Consider the following 16,241-nt stretch of genomic DNA (forward strand, 5'->3'; position numbering starts at 1 on the left):
ATGGAATTCTCCAGGCAAGGGTACTGGAGGGCGTTGCCATTTCCTTCTCCAGAGGATCTTCTCAACCCAGGGATCGAACCCAGGTCTCAGTTTCTTTGTGGGAGTTCCAAAAGATTTCAGCCTCCTGTCACATTTTACTTTACAAACTCCAAGTGGGGACAAGCAGCATACATATGGGTGTTGGTAGAGATACTAACTGACTTGCTTAAGGTAGCCAAGATATTTTTTACTCTGTAGTTTAGATTAATTTTGAACCCAAGCATTTTGCTTAGTGTTTCTCATTTTTCATTGTGTTTGTTTATTAGGACCCCTTTCTTCATCACCTCCCCGCTCCCAACCCCCAACAACATGTAAAGACTTCAACATGTATGTTCAGGGCAGCTTTATTTGTGATTGCCAAAAACTGGAAATAATAAAAACATCCATCAACAAGTGAATGGGTAAGCAGATGTGGTACACCCGTATAATGGAATACTACTCAGCAATAAAAATGAACGAGCTGTTGATACTGACAGCATGGATTTATGCTGAGTGGAAGAACCCAGTCTTACAAGAGTGCACACTGTAAGATGTATATGACATTCTAGGGAATGTGAACTAATCTGCAGTTACAGAAAGCAAATCAGTGGTTGCCTGGGGATGGAGACAGGCAGGAAGGTTTGGGAGAAGGGATTACAAAGGTCCATGAGGAAATTTTTGGGCTGATAGTAATGTTCCCTATTTTGATTGTGATGATTTCATATTGTAAGTGTACATATGTCAAAACTCTTCAAATTGTACACTTTAAATTTGTGTAGTTTATTGTATGCCAGTTATACTTCAATAAAACAAAACCCATGGAAGCCCAGAATACTTTATTAACGGAGAAGGCAATGGCACCCCACTCCCGTACTCTTGCCTGGAAGGCTGCAGTCCATAGGGTCGCTAAGAGTCAGCCACTGACTGAGCGACTTTACTTTCCCTTTTCACTTTCATGCATTGTAGAAGGAAGTGGCAACCCACTCCAGTGTTCTTGCCTGGAGAATCCCAGGGACGGGGGAGGCTGGTGGGCTGCCGTCTATGGAGTCGCACAGAGTCGGACATGACTGAAGCGACGCAGCAGCAGCAGCAGGAAGTGAAAAAGACTAAATATCTCTTTGATTTGGTATTGTCTTGTCATATAAGGGAAGGAACATTTTGGGCTTGGAGGTGGTCAGCTGAAATAGACAAGGCTTTGAATACTTACATTACGCTCAAATAAAATCTTTGAGATGATATTTAAATTCATAAATGTTGATCTATTCTCCTAGGAGGATACTACCACCTGTTTATCCTTTGGTCAGAAATCTTTGGAAAGTGTTTATGTACTTTCAGAGAAATTCAAATTCTAGATTTGGGAGAGTTAATGAGTAAATGAATAAATTACCTTTGTTCAGCAAGAGAATTAATTATCAGGTATTTAATGAGCACTGGAATAAGAGTCACTGAATTTTGGTACAGTTCTTTCAGTTCAGCAAATGGCTCAGTGGTTCTCAGGTGAAAGAATATAAAAAGGAATGTTTACACGTGTATAACTGAGTCACTTTGCGGTGCAGCAGAAATTAGCACAACATTGTAAATCAGCTATACTTGAATAAAAAATAACATTCTCAGGCCTGGCTGGCTAGCTACGAAGTTAGGATGAAGTATCTGAAGACCTTGGGAGGTAGTATTGCCTAGAGGTTACAATCAGATTCAGAGAGTCAGACTGGGATTGAAATTCTAGCTCTGCACTCTTACTAGCTGCGTGACCTTGGGCAAGTTCAGTTACCTTTGCTCATCCCTGATTTCTTCCACTGCAACATCTCTGTCATCATTGTCACCACCTCTGCCACCAGGAGGACGACAGTGTCAGCATATTGCAGGCCAGGCTCTGTGCTAAGCACTTCCCACCCACTATCTCATTTAATCCTCACTGAAACTTTATGAGGTTGGTATTATTGTTATTTATTTTACAAATAAGGAAGCCATGGCACAGAAATGAAGTCACTTGAGGAAGGTCATACAGTTACTAGTAATGCTGAGGCTGAAATAGATCTGGCTGATTCCAGCCCAGGGTCGAGGCTTGAAAACCATTGTTAGACTGCCTAGTCATCTGTACTAGGGAGATAATAATAGGGTTAATGTAAGAATTAAATAAGAATGGATGTGATTATGTACTTACAGTGTATACATTCTCTTTGGAAGGTGCTATGTTGCTGAAGTTATTTCATGTATATTGAGTTAACTGCCTGTTGTATATGAAAGCAAAAGTATCCCATCAACATTTTTTTTTTCTAGTAGTGAATAATGGGTATTGTGCTTTTTTGGTGTGTTTATGATCCCTTTGGAATATTCTTCCTTCCCAGTTTGTTTGGAATCTGGCTGGCAGATGAGATAATAGTCTTCATTCAGTTTTCCTCGAATTGTATGCCTAGGCTTTTGCTAAATAAATCAGTTCTGATTATTATCTGTCTTCTTGACTTCCATATTGGCTATCACAATATACCACCAGGGCTACTGGGTGAATTGTCACGCACCTGTTCTTTCCTAAGTCTGGTAAGGTGCCTGTGGTGATCACTATAAAGGGACTGTCAGTTCCTGCATATACCCCATGCTGTCTTTCCCCTTTGCCCCTCTTTCTGGATTGTTTTTAACAATGGTGGTGGTGGGGTGAACACAAGGAGTGTAGTCTGCTTTGCAAGATGTTTAGTCAGTGGTTGTAGACAAATGTAAATAACAGCAGGTGATCAACTATGAGACAAATGCATAATTACTTAGAAAGGAGAGAAACCTGCAGAAATCGTGTAACTATTACTTTGATCCTGCATTTTTAGCATTTTTATGTGTTCATTATATTTTTAAAAACCAGCACATGAATACATTCTTATAAAAAATGCAGGGGAAACTGAAGTTCCTTTTGACTACCATCACTAATCCTGTCTTCATCTACTCCCCAGCTCAGTTAAGACAATGATAATTTTTTTACATACTTTTCAAGACCATTGTTGAATGTGTATGTTTGTGTGTGTGTGTGTGTATACATGACACTTTTTTATTATTTTTCTTTTTTGCATGAAAGATTTGATGCTAGACATATCTTTGTATAACTCACTTCTTAAAAAAAAAAAAAACAACTCAATGGTTTGGTTTTCTATGTCTCCATATGTATATAGATCTACCACATTTTTTAAGTGCTGCACAAGACTCCAGAAATACCATAGTTTATTTAGCAGTTCCCCTGTTGACGGATGTGTTAGTTTCCTGTTGCTATGCTAACACGTTATTACAGACTTAGTGGCTTAAAACAACATGAACTTACCTATTACATTTCTGGAGATCAGAAGTCCTAAATGAGTCACCTTGAGTTAAAGTCAGGTGCTGACAGATCTGCTTCCTTTTCGAGATTCTAGGGGAGGATGCATTCCTGGGCCTTTTTCACTGTTTCTAGTGGGTGCCTGTATTCCTTGGCTTGTGGCTTCTTCCTCAAAACTTGAAAGTACATCACCCTCGTCCCTGATCGGTCATCCTACCTTCTCCTCTGACTGACTCCTTCCCTTTTACAAGGTCCCTTGTGATTACATTTAGAGCCCACCCAGATAATCCAGAGTAATTTCCCCATCTTGGGGTCCTTAATTTAATCCCATCTGCAAAATCCCTTTTGCCCTCTAAGGTCACATTCACCGGTTTGAGGGATTAGGGTACAGACATCTTGAGGGCGGTTCATTATCTGGCTTCCCACAATGAGTATTTTTTGTTTGTTTGAATTCAGTTTTTCTCTCTTTAAAACAGTCCTTCAGGGACTTCCCTGGTGGTCCAGTGGCTAAAACTCCACACTCCCAATTTAGGGGATCTGGGTTCGGTCCCTGGTCAGGGAACTAAATCCCATATGCTGATCCTAAGTGCACGACTGAGACCTGGTGCAGCCAGATAAATATTTAAACAAACATACGGAAATGATCCTTCAGTGGATATCCTTGTATGCCTGTTTGTGCACATGTGGGAGTATTTCTCTAGAGCAATTTCTGAGAAGTAGAATTGCTGAGTCACAGGTGACCATTTTAAATTAGAATAGATACTGCCAAGTTGCTCTCCAGAGTGGCTATCCCAGTTCATGCACCCAAAGAACAGGGCTTCTGATAGGCCTCTTTTCCTCACACCCTCGTAGAACATATGGATTTGCTTAAATTTATCATTTGCTTAAGCCAGTGGCTTTTGCTCCCAAAGATGAGTCCAATAGATGTAACTGGGTACCTGCACATGCGTGCCAAATCCTAGTCAGCTGAAAGAAGCCAGAATTTTCTGTGAGGTTGCCTAGCTGTTATCACTTCACTTCAGAGAACTTCTCTGGTGGCTCGATTGCCTTCACCTCCTGGCATGTACTCATGTTAGTCAGTAATCCAGTGAATACAGACTATGTCCATATATAGGCAGGCGAGAGCAACAGCTGTGTATTCTGATGGTCTGGGGATGCTGCCAGAGGCCAGCAGAGCCAGGGAGCTGCCCACCCTGGGAGGAGATGCAGTGGCCCCCAGTGAGTGTAGAGTGCGGAGTAGCTGTTAGGCAGACTGTCTGGACTCAGATTGTCTTAAATTTTTCTCTTGTACATGCCAATGTAAGGAGTAATTCTCTGTTTTTTACCCTGTATGGAAAATAATTGATAGTAAGTTCATTATATTTTTATGCTATCAAAACTTTTTTGATTATAAATAAGTAATACATGGATGTCATAGAAATTGGAGGGAGTTCTAAAGGTATAAGAGAGAAAAGAAATATCCTTTGATTGCGCTATCCAGAAATAGCCATATTAACTCACTTTTTAGTAGTTTCTTCTTAAATTCACATTTATATATATTATTGTAAATCCAAAAGATTTTTAATGTTTGGAGTGTAATTTTCTTTTTTTTTTTTTTTTTGAGTGTTATCGACAAAATTTGGTAAATTGCTAATTTGTGGTAACTTAAAAGTATGTTTCAATCAACTATACTTCAGTAAAAAATAAAATTAAAAAAGGAAAAGCACCAACAACAACGAAGTGTGTTTCTGCAACCCATTGTTATTAGCAGTTATAATTGAAGGAGATTTTTATTTAATACAGTGCTATATGATTCCTCTCCCAGTAATGTTGAATATTTGTGTGGAGCTTTGAGTTTATGAAGTGCTATTAAAGCACAATTGTAGAATAATTAATTAATGTTCCATGATGGGACACTTTAAAGTGGACACACTTGAATCCCTGGTGTTTCTACTGAAACCTGCAGTTGACTGAATTATTAGGTCAGAGCACAGTGTGTAGCAATTTTAGATTAACAATAAAGAGATATGGTATTTGCAGACTATTTTATGCAAATTGTAGGTTTAGCAACCCTAATAACTACAGATTCATGGTTCAAGTAGTGGTTTTATACCAACAAAATATCAATATGAACTTTCAACTTGTATTTGTAATGGACCTTTTCTGGGTTTTCTTTATTTTCTTTGAGCTCTGTAGTTTGCATGACTGATTTCAAATGAACAAGGTCTAATATAAAAGGTATAGCTATTTATAGGACAGATAGAAAATCTGGACCTCCTATCTTTAGATATATTTGCTTTTCTTACTTGTGAGATAAAATCATTAAGAATGTTAAAGGAGAATCTGTGTCAGCATATTTTTATCAAAACAGTGGCCTCTAACAGAATAAATACCTTCTTTAGTTCTTGATATGAATTCTTTCCTGATTATCCAGTTGTGGTGTGGCTGAAAGACAACTACTGGTTTATTTAATCTGAAAAGGAGCAAAATATGTGATAGAAAGGTAAATATACATTTGGGGAACTTTGAAGGAAGTTTTTTTTTTTTTTGATGAGCTTATAATAAAAGTTTGCTTTCCCTTAGGGGAAAGGGATTCTGAACATGAATAGAATTCGATGGGGGAGGGGGGGAGTCCCATGAACTTGTATGGGGAAAATTATATCTTTATTTACTACTACCTTTAGCTAGAACTCAGCATTTCCTTCATTTTTAAATTTAATTTTTAATTGGAGGATGATTGCTGTACAATGTTGTGTTGGTTTTTGCCGTACAACAACGTGAACCAGTCATAACTATAACTATATATATACATATGTATATGTGTGTGTGTGTGTGTGTATATATCTCCCCTTCCTCTGAAGCCTCCCTCCCACCCACTTCCCCAGCATTTCCTTCGGTTATGAGTGGAGTCAACAAACCCTAGTATTGGCAGTACCTGTGACCTTGTAACCAGTTGTTGTTTAGTCACTCAGTCGTGTCCGACTCTGTGACCCCGCCAGGCTCCTCTGTCCATGGAATTCTCCAGGCAAGAATACTGGAGTGGGTTGCCATTTTCTTCTCCAGGGGATCTTCCCAATCCAGGGATTGAACCTGAGTCTCCTGCATTGGCAGGCAGATTCTTTACCACTGACCTGCCAAGGAAGTCCATAGAAATCATGAATATTTTCAAATCATATTGCTATTATGGTTGCTGAACATATCTTGAAGTATTAAACAATACTTGTGGTGGTGCTTGCCTCACCACCACTTGGAAATTATGGCAACTGTTAGATCTTGTTATTCCAATGTATGAATTAATAATGAAGTTTCTGATGTCACAGATACTTTCTTAAAGTATTTTGGTAACTGTATTTTAGTATACTGTAATTGGTTTTTATAATTCCATGTGTTTTGTTTTATGCATTTAAAAATGTTACCTGAGAAGGGTTGTCGGCATCACCAAACATGTGAGGGTTAAAAGCCCTTCAGAGATAGACTCTCTTTCTGCCAGCATCTCTCCCTTTTTGGTCACGGTTTACTGAACACCAGCATAGTTTGCAATTGTTTGAAATAAAAGTGACCACATGTTGGAAAATTCTTAATGTTTTCTGTGGTTGCAAATGTTATTCTCCTAGTTTTTTCCATTACCTACTAACTGTAAGCTTTTAGCTAATAATAATTTTCCTGGGTGATCTGATTTTTGCCCATTTGCTAAACATGGTACCATTAAAAAGGAAACTTTTTTAAAAAAGAAAATTGAATACTTGCTAAAAAATGACAAGCAGTTCTTTTGAAATAGAACAATTTTTTGTTAACCAAATATTTTGGGGTTTTCCCCCCTTATCTGGGGAGAATGTTGGTCAACAGAAACTATGGAAATAAAAATTAATCAACGTACTTTATATTGGTATCTTATACTGCTAATAATGAACCATTTTAAACAAATGGCCTCAACCAGTAACTGTTGGTATCCCAGGAGAACATTATTTTTTTAAGCTCGAAAATAATTTGTTTTCATCTCTGTAGAGTACAGTTATGTGATTGTGGTTTCTTTTATGGTTCAAAGTGTTATTTTATGCTTGTATTGTCAAAGTTTAGCAGTTTTATTTAAATAGCCTCCAGAACTATACTGTCCAGTGGGTACATGTGGCTACTGCCCACATGTGGTTATTGAGCACTGCAAATGTGGCTAGTCAGAGTGAAATGTGCTGAAGGTGTAAAAAACATATCAGATTTTGAGGATTCATCCAAAAAAGTTGTAAAATATCTCCCTTTGCTGTTGTTTAGTTGCTAAGTCATGTCTGTCTCTTTGCAACCCCAGCAACTGTAGCCCACCAGGGTCTGTCTGATTTCCCAGGCAAGAACACTGGAGTGGGTTGCCATTTCCTTCTCCAGGGGATCTTCCCGACCCAGGGATCGTACCTGTGTCTCTTGGATTGGCAGGTGGATTCTTTACAGCTAAGCCACCAGGGAAGCCCAAAATATCTCCCTGCTGCTCCTGCTAAGTCACGTCAGTCATTTCTGACTCTGCGACCCCATAGATGGCAGCCCACCAGGCTCCCGTCCCTGGGATTCTCCAGGCAAGAATACTGGAGTGGGTTGCCATTTCCTTCTCCATTGCATGAAAGTGAAAAGTGAAAGTGAAGTCGCTCAGTCGTGTCCTACTCTTTGTGACCCTATGGACTGTAGCCAACCAGGCTCCTCCATCCATGGGATTTCCCAGGCAAGAGTACTGGAGTAGGTTGCCATTGCCTTCTCCGAAATATCTCCCTAATAACATCTAAATGGATTAAATGTAGAAATGATAGTATTTTGGATTAAATAAAATGTATTATTTAAATTAAAATATACTAAAATTCATTTCATTAATTTCTTTTTATCTTAAGTGTGGCTGCTGGAAAAATATTAAATTCCATATGTGTTCCACCTATTGGACAGTGCTTCTGTATACATAGGTCAGCCAACTATGGCCCCCATGGCCATATCCAGCTGTCATTATAAATAAAGTTTAATTGGAACATACCCAGTCCATCCTCTACGTAGTATCTGCCTTCATGCTACAAGGAAGTTGAGTGTTTGTGACAGAGACCTTATGGCCAGCAAGCCTTCCAAGGGTTTCCATACATACTATTTTCATTTCATCCTTTCAGTGGCTTCATGAGACAGTAGAGGAGATATTGATTATTTTAGGAAAAAAGACTAAAAGAAGTGAAATGATTTGTCCAAGGTAATATAATTAGTTCGGAGAAGGCAATGGCACCCCACTCCGTACTCTTGCCTGGAAAATCCCGTGGATGGAGGAGCCTGGTGGGCTGCAGTCCATGAGGTCGCGAAGAGTCAGCCAGGACTGAGCGACTTTACTTTCACTTTTCACTTTTATGCATTGGAGAAGGAAATGGCAACCCACTCCAGTGTTCTTGCCTGGAGAATCCCAGGGACAGAGGAGCCTGGTAGGAGACCGTCTATGGGGTCTCACAGAGTTGGACACAGCTGAAGCGACTTAGCAGTAGCAGCAGCAGCAGCAGCAGGACTCTGTTTCATTTCTTGAAGCGATTTTCCACTATAACTCTGCTTTAGGTAGCATTTGGTCCTAATAACTTATTATCTCTGAGACAGGAATTAATGGCAGCTATTTTAAATAATAACTACATAGCACAGCCTACACAGGCTGCCAGAGTAATCTTCCTAAAGCACAGTTATGTTACCTCCTTGCTCAAATCTTCAACAGCTTCCCATTTCCTACAAAATAAAATAATTCAACATAGCTATGTCTTGGCTCCATCTAGCTTTCCAGTCTTGTATCATTAATACTTGCCCTGCCTTCCCCCATATTTTATAAATTGACCACATTTACTCCTACAGTCTTGGGTCATGTGGTTCCATTGCCCTGGGGTACCCCACCTTCACCTTTGACACCCTACTCTTTATCCTTCAAGGGGCAGATCAAATGCTACTCCTACATGAAATTTTCATGATGCCTATGGTTAGAGGTAGTCACACTCTCTTCTGTATCTCTGTAGCACTGCTTTATGTAAAAGTTATCATACTATAAGCTCTTTGAGAATAGCCATTTCATATTATACATCAAGTACCTACTAATATAGCAGCAGCTCTAAAATTGGATATTGATTGAACTGAATTTTAAAAGGTGCATTTGAAATGTGTGAAAAAGTGTGATTTAATGAAGGTGGCTCAGTTGTAAAGACTCTGCCTGCAATGTAGGAGACCACCTGCAATGCAGGAGACCTAGGTTCAATCCTGGAGTCAGGAAGATCCCCTGGAGAAGGAAATGGCAACCCACTCCAGTACTATTGCCTGGGAAATCCCATGGAGAGAGGGGCCTGGAGGGCCATAGTCCATGGGGTTGCCAGAGTCGGACACAATTTAGCAACTAAACCACTACCACCATCATGAGTTGAGGACATAGGTGAGGAAGAATTCATTAACAGAGAATAAGATAAGAATAGGTAGTTATTTTTGATGAACTGAAGTAATAGTTCAGGTGAGACTTAAGGAATTTTAATTGTGGTTGTGCTTTGCATTTTAGGTAAGAAAATTGAACACATTCCAGCAGTTGTAATACATGTTGGTAATGCAGGAGTGTGGATAATATGATGGTTAACATCTTTAATTTTGTGTAGAGTACAATGCAGTTTTTCATAGGAATAATGCATTCCCAAGAGGTTTCTGAATCTCTTCCCTGCTATCAGGCTTCCCTGATATCCCTGATAGCTCAGTTGGTAAAGAATCCTTCTGCAGTGCAGGAGATCCCAGCTCGATTCCTGGGTCAGAAGGATCCCCTGGAGAAGGGAAAGGCTACCCACTCCAGTATTTTTGGGCTTCCCTTGTGGCTCAGCTGGTAAAGAATCCACCTGCAATGCGGGAGACCTGGGTTCAATCTCTGGGTTGGGAAGATCCCCTGGAAAAGGGAAAGGCTACCCACTCCAGTATTCTGGCCTGGAGAATTCCATGGACTGTACAGTCCATGGGGTTGCAAAGAGTTGGACATGCTGAGTGACTTTCACTTCACAAGAGATTTCTGAAAACAGCTAGATTAGAGGAAGTTAATTAACAATACCTTGCTTTACTCATAATTCTAAAACTCTTAATGAATTTGAATGAATTTTTGTTTAACTTAGTTGTTCTGTGGTTAGGTAGTGAACTTAAGCATTATTGTGTTTATTTTGAACTTTTCCACATAGAGGCTTTTTTTGTTTATTTTTCAGGCTTTCAGTCAACTGTGACCATTTATCAGCTTTTATTGAGTGGCAGTGGTGCCTTGAGGACTGAACTGTCACAAAAGTTATCTTACAGGATTTAGTTACTAATTAGCATAATGCTACTAATCATACTTTATTTAAAATATTATAAAATGCTTACAATTAAAAAAATTAAAATATTATAATTTTAGAAAACTTGCAAGATGTAAAAAAAAGTGTAAAGAAGAAAATAATATTGCCCTAGAGATGAGATTAATTTATAATTTCATGTGTTTCCCTTCAGAATTTTTTCTATGCATGTACACTTCAGAGATATTTTAAGAAATCAGGTTCATTTTATATGCATTTTGTATCTTGCCTTTGTCACTTAACATTGATGTTATTTGGGGGGCATTTCTCTAAAACTTTCAGTATTGTTGAGAATATAATTTTTAATACCTGCATAGATATTACAGTCTGCATGGTATTTCATTATATGGATATTCAATGATTTATGTACCCATTCCTCAATTGTTGGATATTTAGCCAATTCTGTTGAAAAGGTTTTTAAAATTAGGGAAATTATTTTTATAAATAGTGAGATTCTTTTAAGTATGCTTCAACACAGATATATGACCATCTACATTTATTTACCATAAGTCAGAATGAGAGGCTTCAGAACTGTGCTGTAACTGTATCAATTAATAGGATTGTTTCCTTGTGTGTTTTTATATGCATAGTCAGGTTCATGTTTTTGATTATGTAATATATAAATTACATGTGAAGTCTGTGACTTCTTGAGGTGCTTTATTAAAAATTTTAGGAAAGCAACGCATGGCTTAAAATCATTAGGGTTCAAAAGGGAGTTCAGGGGAAAGTCTCCTTCCTAGCCTTTCTTCCCTGGCAGGAGCCAGTGGTGCCCACAGAGGTATTTAATACACATACAAGCCAGTGCCTAGCAGATTCCTTGGGATTTCGCTCCCACTATGCTCCCTTTCTTTTCCTTCACGCCCCTGCAGCCACCTGGGCCTCCTGGTGTTCCTCAAGGTCAGGCTGGTGGGTCCCTTCTTCAGAGCCTTTGCTCTTCCCTCTGGATGAAATTAGCTTCCACAAGGCAGCAATCCACAAAGGAGATAGAGGTTGTACTTTTGAGAATATTAGAGTATGAAAAAGGTAGAAACTTAAACATATTAGAAAACAAAAATAGCCATATTACCAAGGGCAGCTTTAGCTCTGATAGCAGACCAGTGGGAAAACTTGGAAACAAGTTAAACAATGAATCTTTCAAACAGATACAAACAGCTATATGTGTAACACAGTTCTAGAGAGCAGAGATAGAAACCCCTGCTTTGAGTGCCATGCATGGCAAAGGAGACAGAGGACTTCCTGGTTCAGAGGTTCTCTGGTTGCAGGACTGTGTGGTAATTCCACATAATTGGGGCATACAGCGTTACCCAGAACTAGAACGGTTCTCCCAAATTCTGGTCTAGAGATTCATCTTGCTCTAAGTATTTCTGTTTGGTGCTAAAATGTCTCCCTGCCTGCTACTGGAGTCAGATAGGCACCTACATGATAAGCAACTATATATCTTGCACAGGACTGATTTTTAAATGCGTATAAAGTACTGTGTTGTATGGCTCTTTTCTTGCCTGCTGTTTTTAGAATGCATGTTAATATATGGGGCTATGCAGAATATGGTACCCTCTGGGATTTAAAGAATGGTGGTATACTGAGTCAGTGACAGATCTGGGACTTCTAAATGTAGGAGTCATCAGGGGATGTGAAGACACAAAGGTTGAGTCCAGTGGTTAAGCCAATAGACTTTGGCATTAACCCACACATCTAGCCAACATTCTGTCACCTGTCCAAACTTCCATTTCTTGGTTGTATTTTAAGCTTATTTTTTCATGACTTAGATTTAATTTTTACAGTGTCCAATTTTTAGGGACTAATTTGTAGGAGAGTTGCACTCCGCTCCCACCCCACCCGAATTCTCCCAGATAAAAGCTGTTGTGGTTGGTGTTTATCCTTCTTACTCAGCTGCATCTCACTGTCAGTATCTGCCTCCCAGTAAATTCTTATTCCTTTTTTCTGAGCTTACTCTTCTCCCCTGTTTATTGCCTTTCCTCTTTTTTTTAAATGAATTTATTTTAATTGGAGGGTAATTACTTTACATTTTGTGGTGGTTTTTGTTATACATCGACATGAATCAGCCACGGGTGCACACGTGTCCCCCCATCCTGAACCCCCTTCCTACTTCCCTCCCCACTCCATCCCTCTGGGTTGTTCCAGAGCTCCAGCTTTGAGTGCCCTGCTTTACTGCCTTTCCTCATTTAGTCACTCCATTGCTGTGACAGAATTGGCTGTCTTTAGGCAGTGAGGGTTTTATTTGCTGGTCATGTCACATCTTCAGCATTCAGAATCGTAGGATGTGTGGGGCTGAAGAGGATCTTGAGATCATGTAATCTAGCTTTTTTTTTTCAGGAGACACTGAGTTCCTTTAGCCTGTTGTGATTATTACTAAGAGTTTGGAGACTTTTGAAAATTACTTTGAAAAATTAAATGGTTGCATATTTACGTGTGGGCCACTAACATGAACTGTTACCTGTAACAACAAGGCAAGTACAGAAACTGAGAATCAACATTCAGAAACTTCATAGCAGATTGCTAGACTAGTTTTATATCTGTAACAATAAAACTTGGGACTTGCATTTTGTGTTTTTTTTCACTTTTTGTTCACTTTTGTTCACTTTTTGTTAGAAAACTTTTGTCCTACATTGTGCATGTGTGCTCAGTCATGTCCGACTCTTTGGGACCCTTTGGACTGTGGCCCAACAGGCTCCTCTGTCCTTGCGATTTTTCAGGCAAAAATACTGGAGTAGGTTGCCGTTTCTTTCTCTAGGGAATCTTTCCGACCCAGGAATCACCCAAGATAGTTTGAGAAGCAACTGATATAGAATTATCTAACATAATGTTTGGCATACAGTAGGCAATGGCACCCCACTCCAGTACTTTTGCCTAGAAAATCCCACGGATGGAGGAGCCTGGTGGGCTGCAGTCTATGGGGTCGAGAAGAGTCGGACACGACTGAGCGACTTCACTTTCACCTTTCATTTTCATGCATTGGAGAAGGAAATGGCAACCCACTCCGGTGTTCTTGCCTGGAGAATCCCAGGGACGGGGAAGCCTGATAGGCTGCCGTCTATGGGGTCGCACAGAGTTGGACACGACTGAAGCGACTTAGCAGCAGCAGCAGCAGCAGGCTCTCAAAAAAACCAAATGTTTCCTTGTTTTGTAAAAGTTTGCATTTATTTTGGGTAAGGATGCTAGAGATCTGAGTAGTAGATAAATGAAACATTACTTTATAGAAATGAGGTGATTAAAATTGACATTGCTTGTTTTCAAATACAAGTAATTCAGGTTTTTTTCCTATTTAAATTTAGCCTGTGCTTTGAAGAGAGATTTATACAGGGTAGAACTGTAATACATAATTGCACTGATTCTTGGAGTTCCTTTATAACATTTAATGTGCTCCTAAACCCTTAGCTTAGCAAGGTTGAAGGAACTTAAACTTTTTGGTAGCAAGCCATATCCATAAATATTTGAATACATCATGGCAGTATGCTTATATTATCTTCTTGGATAAAAGGAGAAGATCTAGTGAGAAGCACTGGGGCTTTTGTCAGTTTTCTCATGTCATTCAGCTTTTGGAAAGTACACAGTTATAATATTTGGCATTCCCATTTTGAAGCAATTGAATGCCACATACGATAGCCTTTATATTTATTTATTTTTAGCAATCCGTGACTATTTTTTGAAATTAGTCTTGTCCTGATTTTTTAATTGAATTAAATTGTAGTTGAGCTTACATATGACATAGTAAGTATAGAGTATCAAAGGTTCTTAGCTTACCCTGGTTTACAGGTTTGAGGGACATTTTTCATATTATTCAAGACCTTGAAATTGCCACTCCCTATGTAAGGATAAAGAGAGGTCAATGACTAAGCCAGGTGATTCTCCTCAAATGTCACCCCTTTAAAAATTCTGTTTATAACCAAGAATCCTTAGAAATGAATCCCTTGGATTTATGAGATTTCATTTTGGCAAATTGAAAAAATTATTTGAATGTTGAGAAACCTTAAAGGATTGCTCTTTCCTTGGCAGTACCATCTACCTCCATGTAATACCATACACATAACGTAATAGGATAAATCTTTGTCCATAAAATGAAATGGAATGACACATTAAAAAAATCCTATTTGGAACATCCTTAATCTTATGCTTATTTAAATGTTAGAATAAATATTTGCTCTGTAGGGCAGATCAAATATTTTTGTTCTGAGTTTCAATTTTATTTGGACAAGGCTCAAATTTTCTTTTTTTTTTTTAATTTATTTTTAAAAATTTCTTGACTGTGCCATGCAGCACGTGGGATGTTAGTTCTCCTACCAGGGATTGAACGCATACCCCCTATATTGGAAACATGGAGTCTTAACCACTGGACCACCAAGGGAGTCCCCTGGTTACGTCTTTTTTTGTTTTGTTTTGTTTTTAAAAATTGAAGTGTTAAAAAAAAAAAAAATTGAAGTGTAGTTGATGTACAGTATTTTATACAGGTGTACGATGTAGTGATTCACAATTTTTAAAGGTTATAGTCTATTTATACTTATAAAATATTGGTTATATTCCCCATACTGTACAATATATTCTTATAGCTTATTTCCCCTACATAATAGTTTGTACCTATTAATCCCATACTCCTGTTTTGCCCCTTTCCACTTCCCACTCCCCAGTGGGAACCAGTTTGTTCCTATGTCTGTGAGTCTGCTTCTATTTTGTTCTAGTCATTAGTTTGTTGTATTTTTTTTTAGATTACGCGTGTAGGTGATACCATACAGCATTTTCTTTCTCTGTCTGACTTATTTCATCCTCCAAGTCCATCCATGTGTGCAAATGGCAAAACTTCATTCTTTTAAAAGATCAAATTATTAATAGCCATGGTGTCTGAGACTGAGCTAGGATTTGAAATAACCAGCATATACCATGCTTGAGAGTATTTTTGAAGTGAGGACTTAAAACGATTTGAGATTTGAAGTGTCATTCCCTGGTTTTACTAGGAGCGTTTGAATGACACATCCAGGTTTTCCTCTCTTTCTGTGTCTTTTAGGAGTCAGGCTGAAGAACTTCAGGGAAAAAACCCACCATTACTAATCCTGTTGAGCATGTGTTACATTTTGGCACGTCTGGCTGATGAGGTGAAGATTACCCTTCACATTTAAAAAGTTATAGTTCTGTAATGTCACTAAGAAGCAGGTAGATCCTAGGAGGACAGGAAATGAATGTTCTTTCAGCCTAACTTTTCAAAATTTAGAATTTATTTTGGGATTTTGCTTTGATGCATGAAAGGATCTGGTTGTAGTTTTTTTAAATAACTCAATTTATCTCTGTTAGCAGTTGTGTTGAAATTCAAGGAAAAGCTTTGTGTTGGAAAATATGGAAGAGAAGAAACTAGAACTCTTTTAGTGGTATAATATGTTCTTCTATGACAGAGCTGGAAGACACTAGTCTCTAAGTGGGCTAATAATTTGAGAGTCTTTTCTCCCAGGTTGTTGTTTACTCTGCTTCACGTCTGACTCTTTTGTGGCCCCATAGACTGTTACTCACGCTTCCATGGTGGCTCAGATGGTAAAGAATCTGCCTGCAGTGCAAGAGACCTGGGTTCAATACTTGGGTCAGAATGATCCCCTGGAGGATGGGATGGCAACCCACTC

The 16,241-nt window shown here is 38.8% G+C and overlaps 1 protein-coding gene across 6 annotated transcripts in view; it reads left to right on the plus strand.

The window, feature by feature from the left end:
- HECTD4 (HECT domain E3 ubiquitin protein ligase 4) overlaps nt 1-16,241 on the plus strand; it is a 170,695-nt gene that overhangs the window by 6,330 nt on the left and 148,124 nt on the right. The window lies entirely within an intron of this gene.

This window comes from Bos javanicus, chromosome 17 (genome assembly GCF_032452875.1).
Source record: "Bos javanicus breed banteng chromosome 17, ARS-OSU_banteng_1.0, whole genome shotgun sequence".
In the NCBI taxonomy this organism is placed as follows: Eukaryota; Metazoa; Chordata; class Mammalia; order Artiodactyla; family Bovidae; genus Bos; species Bos javanicus.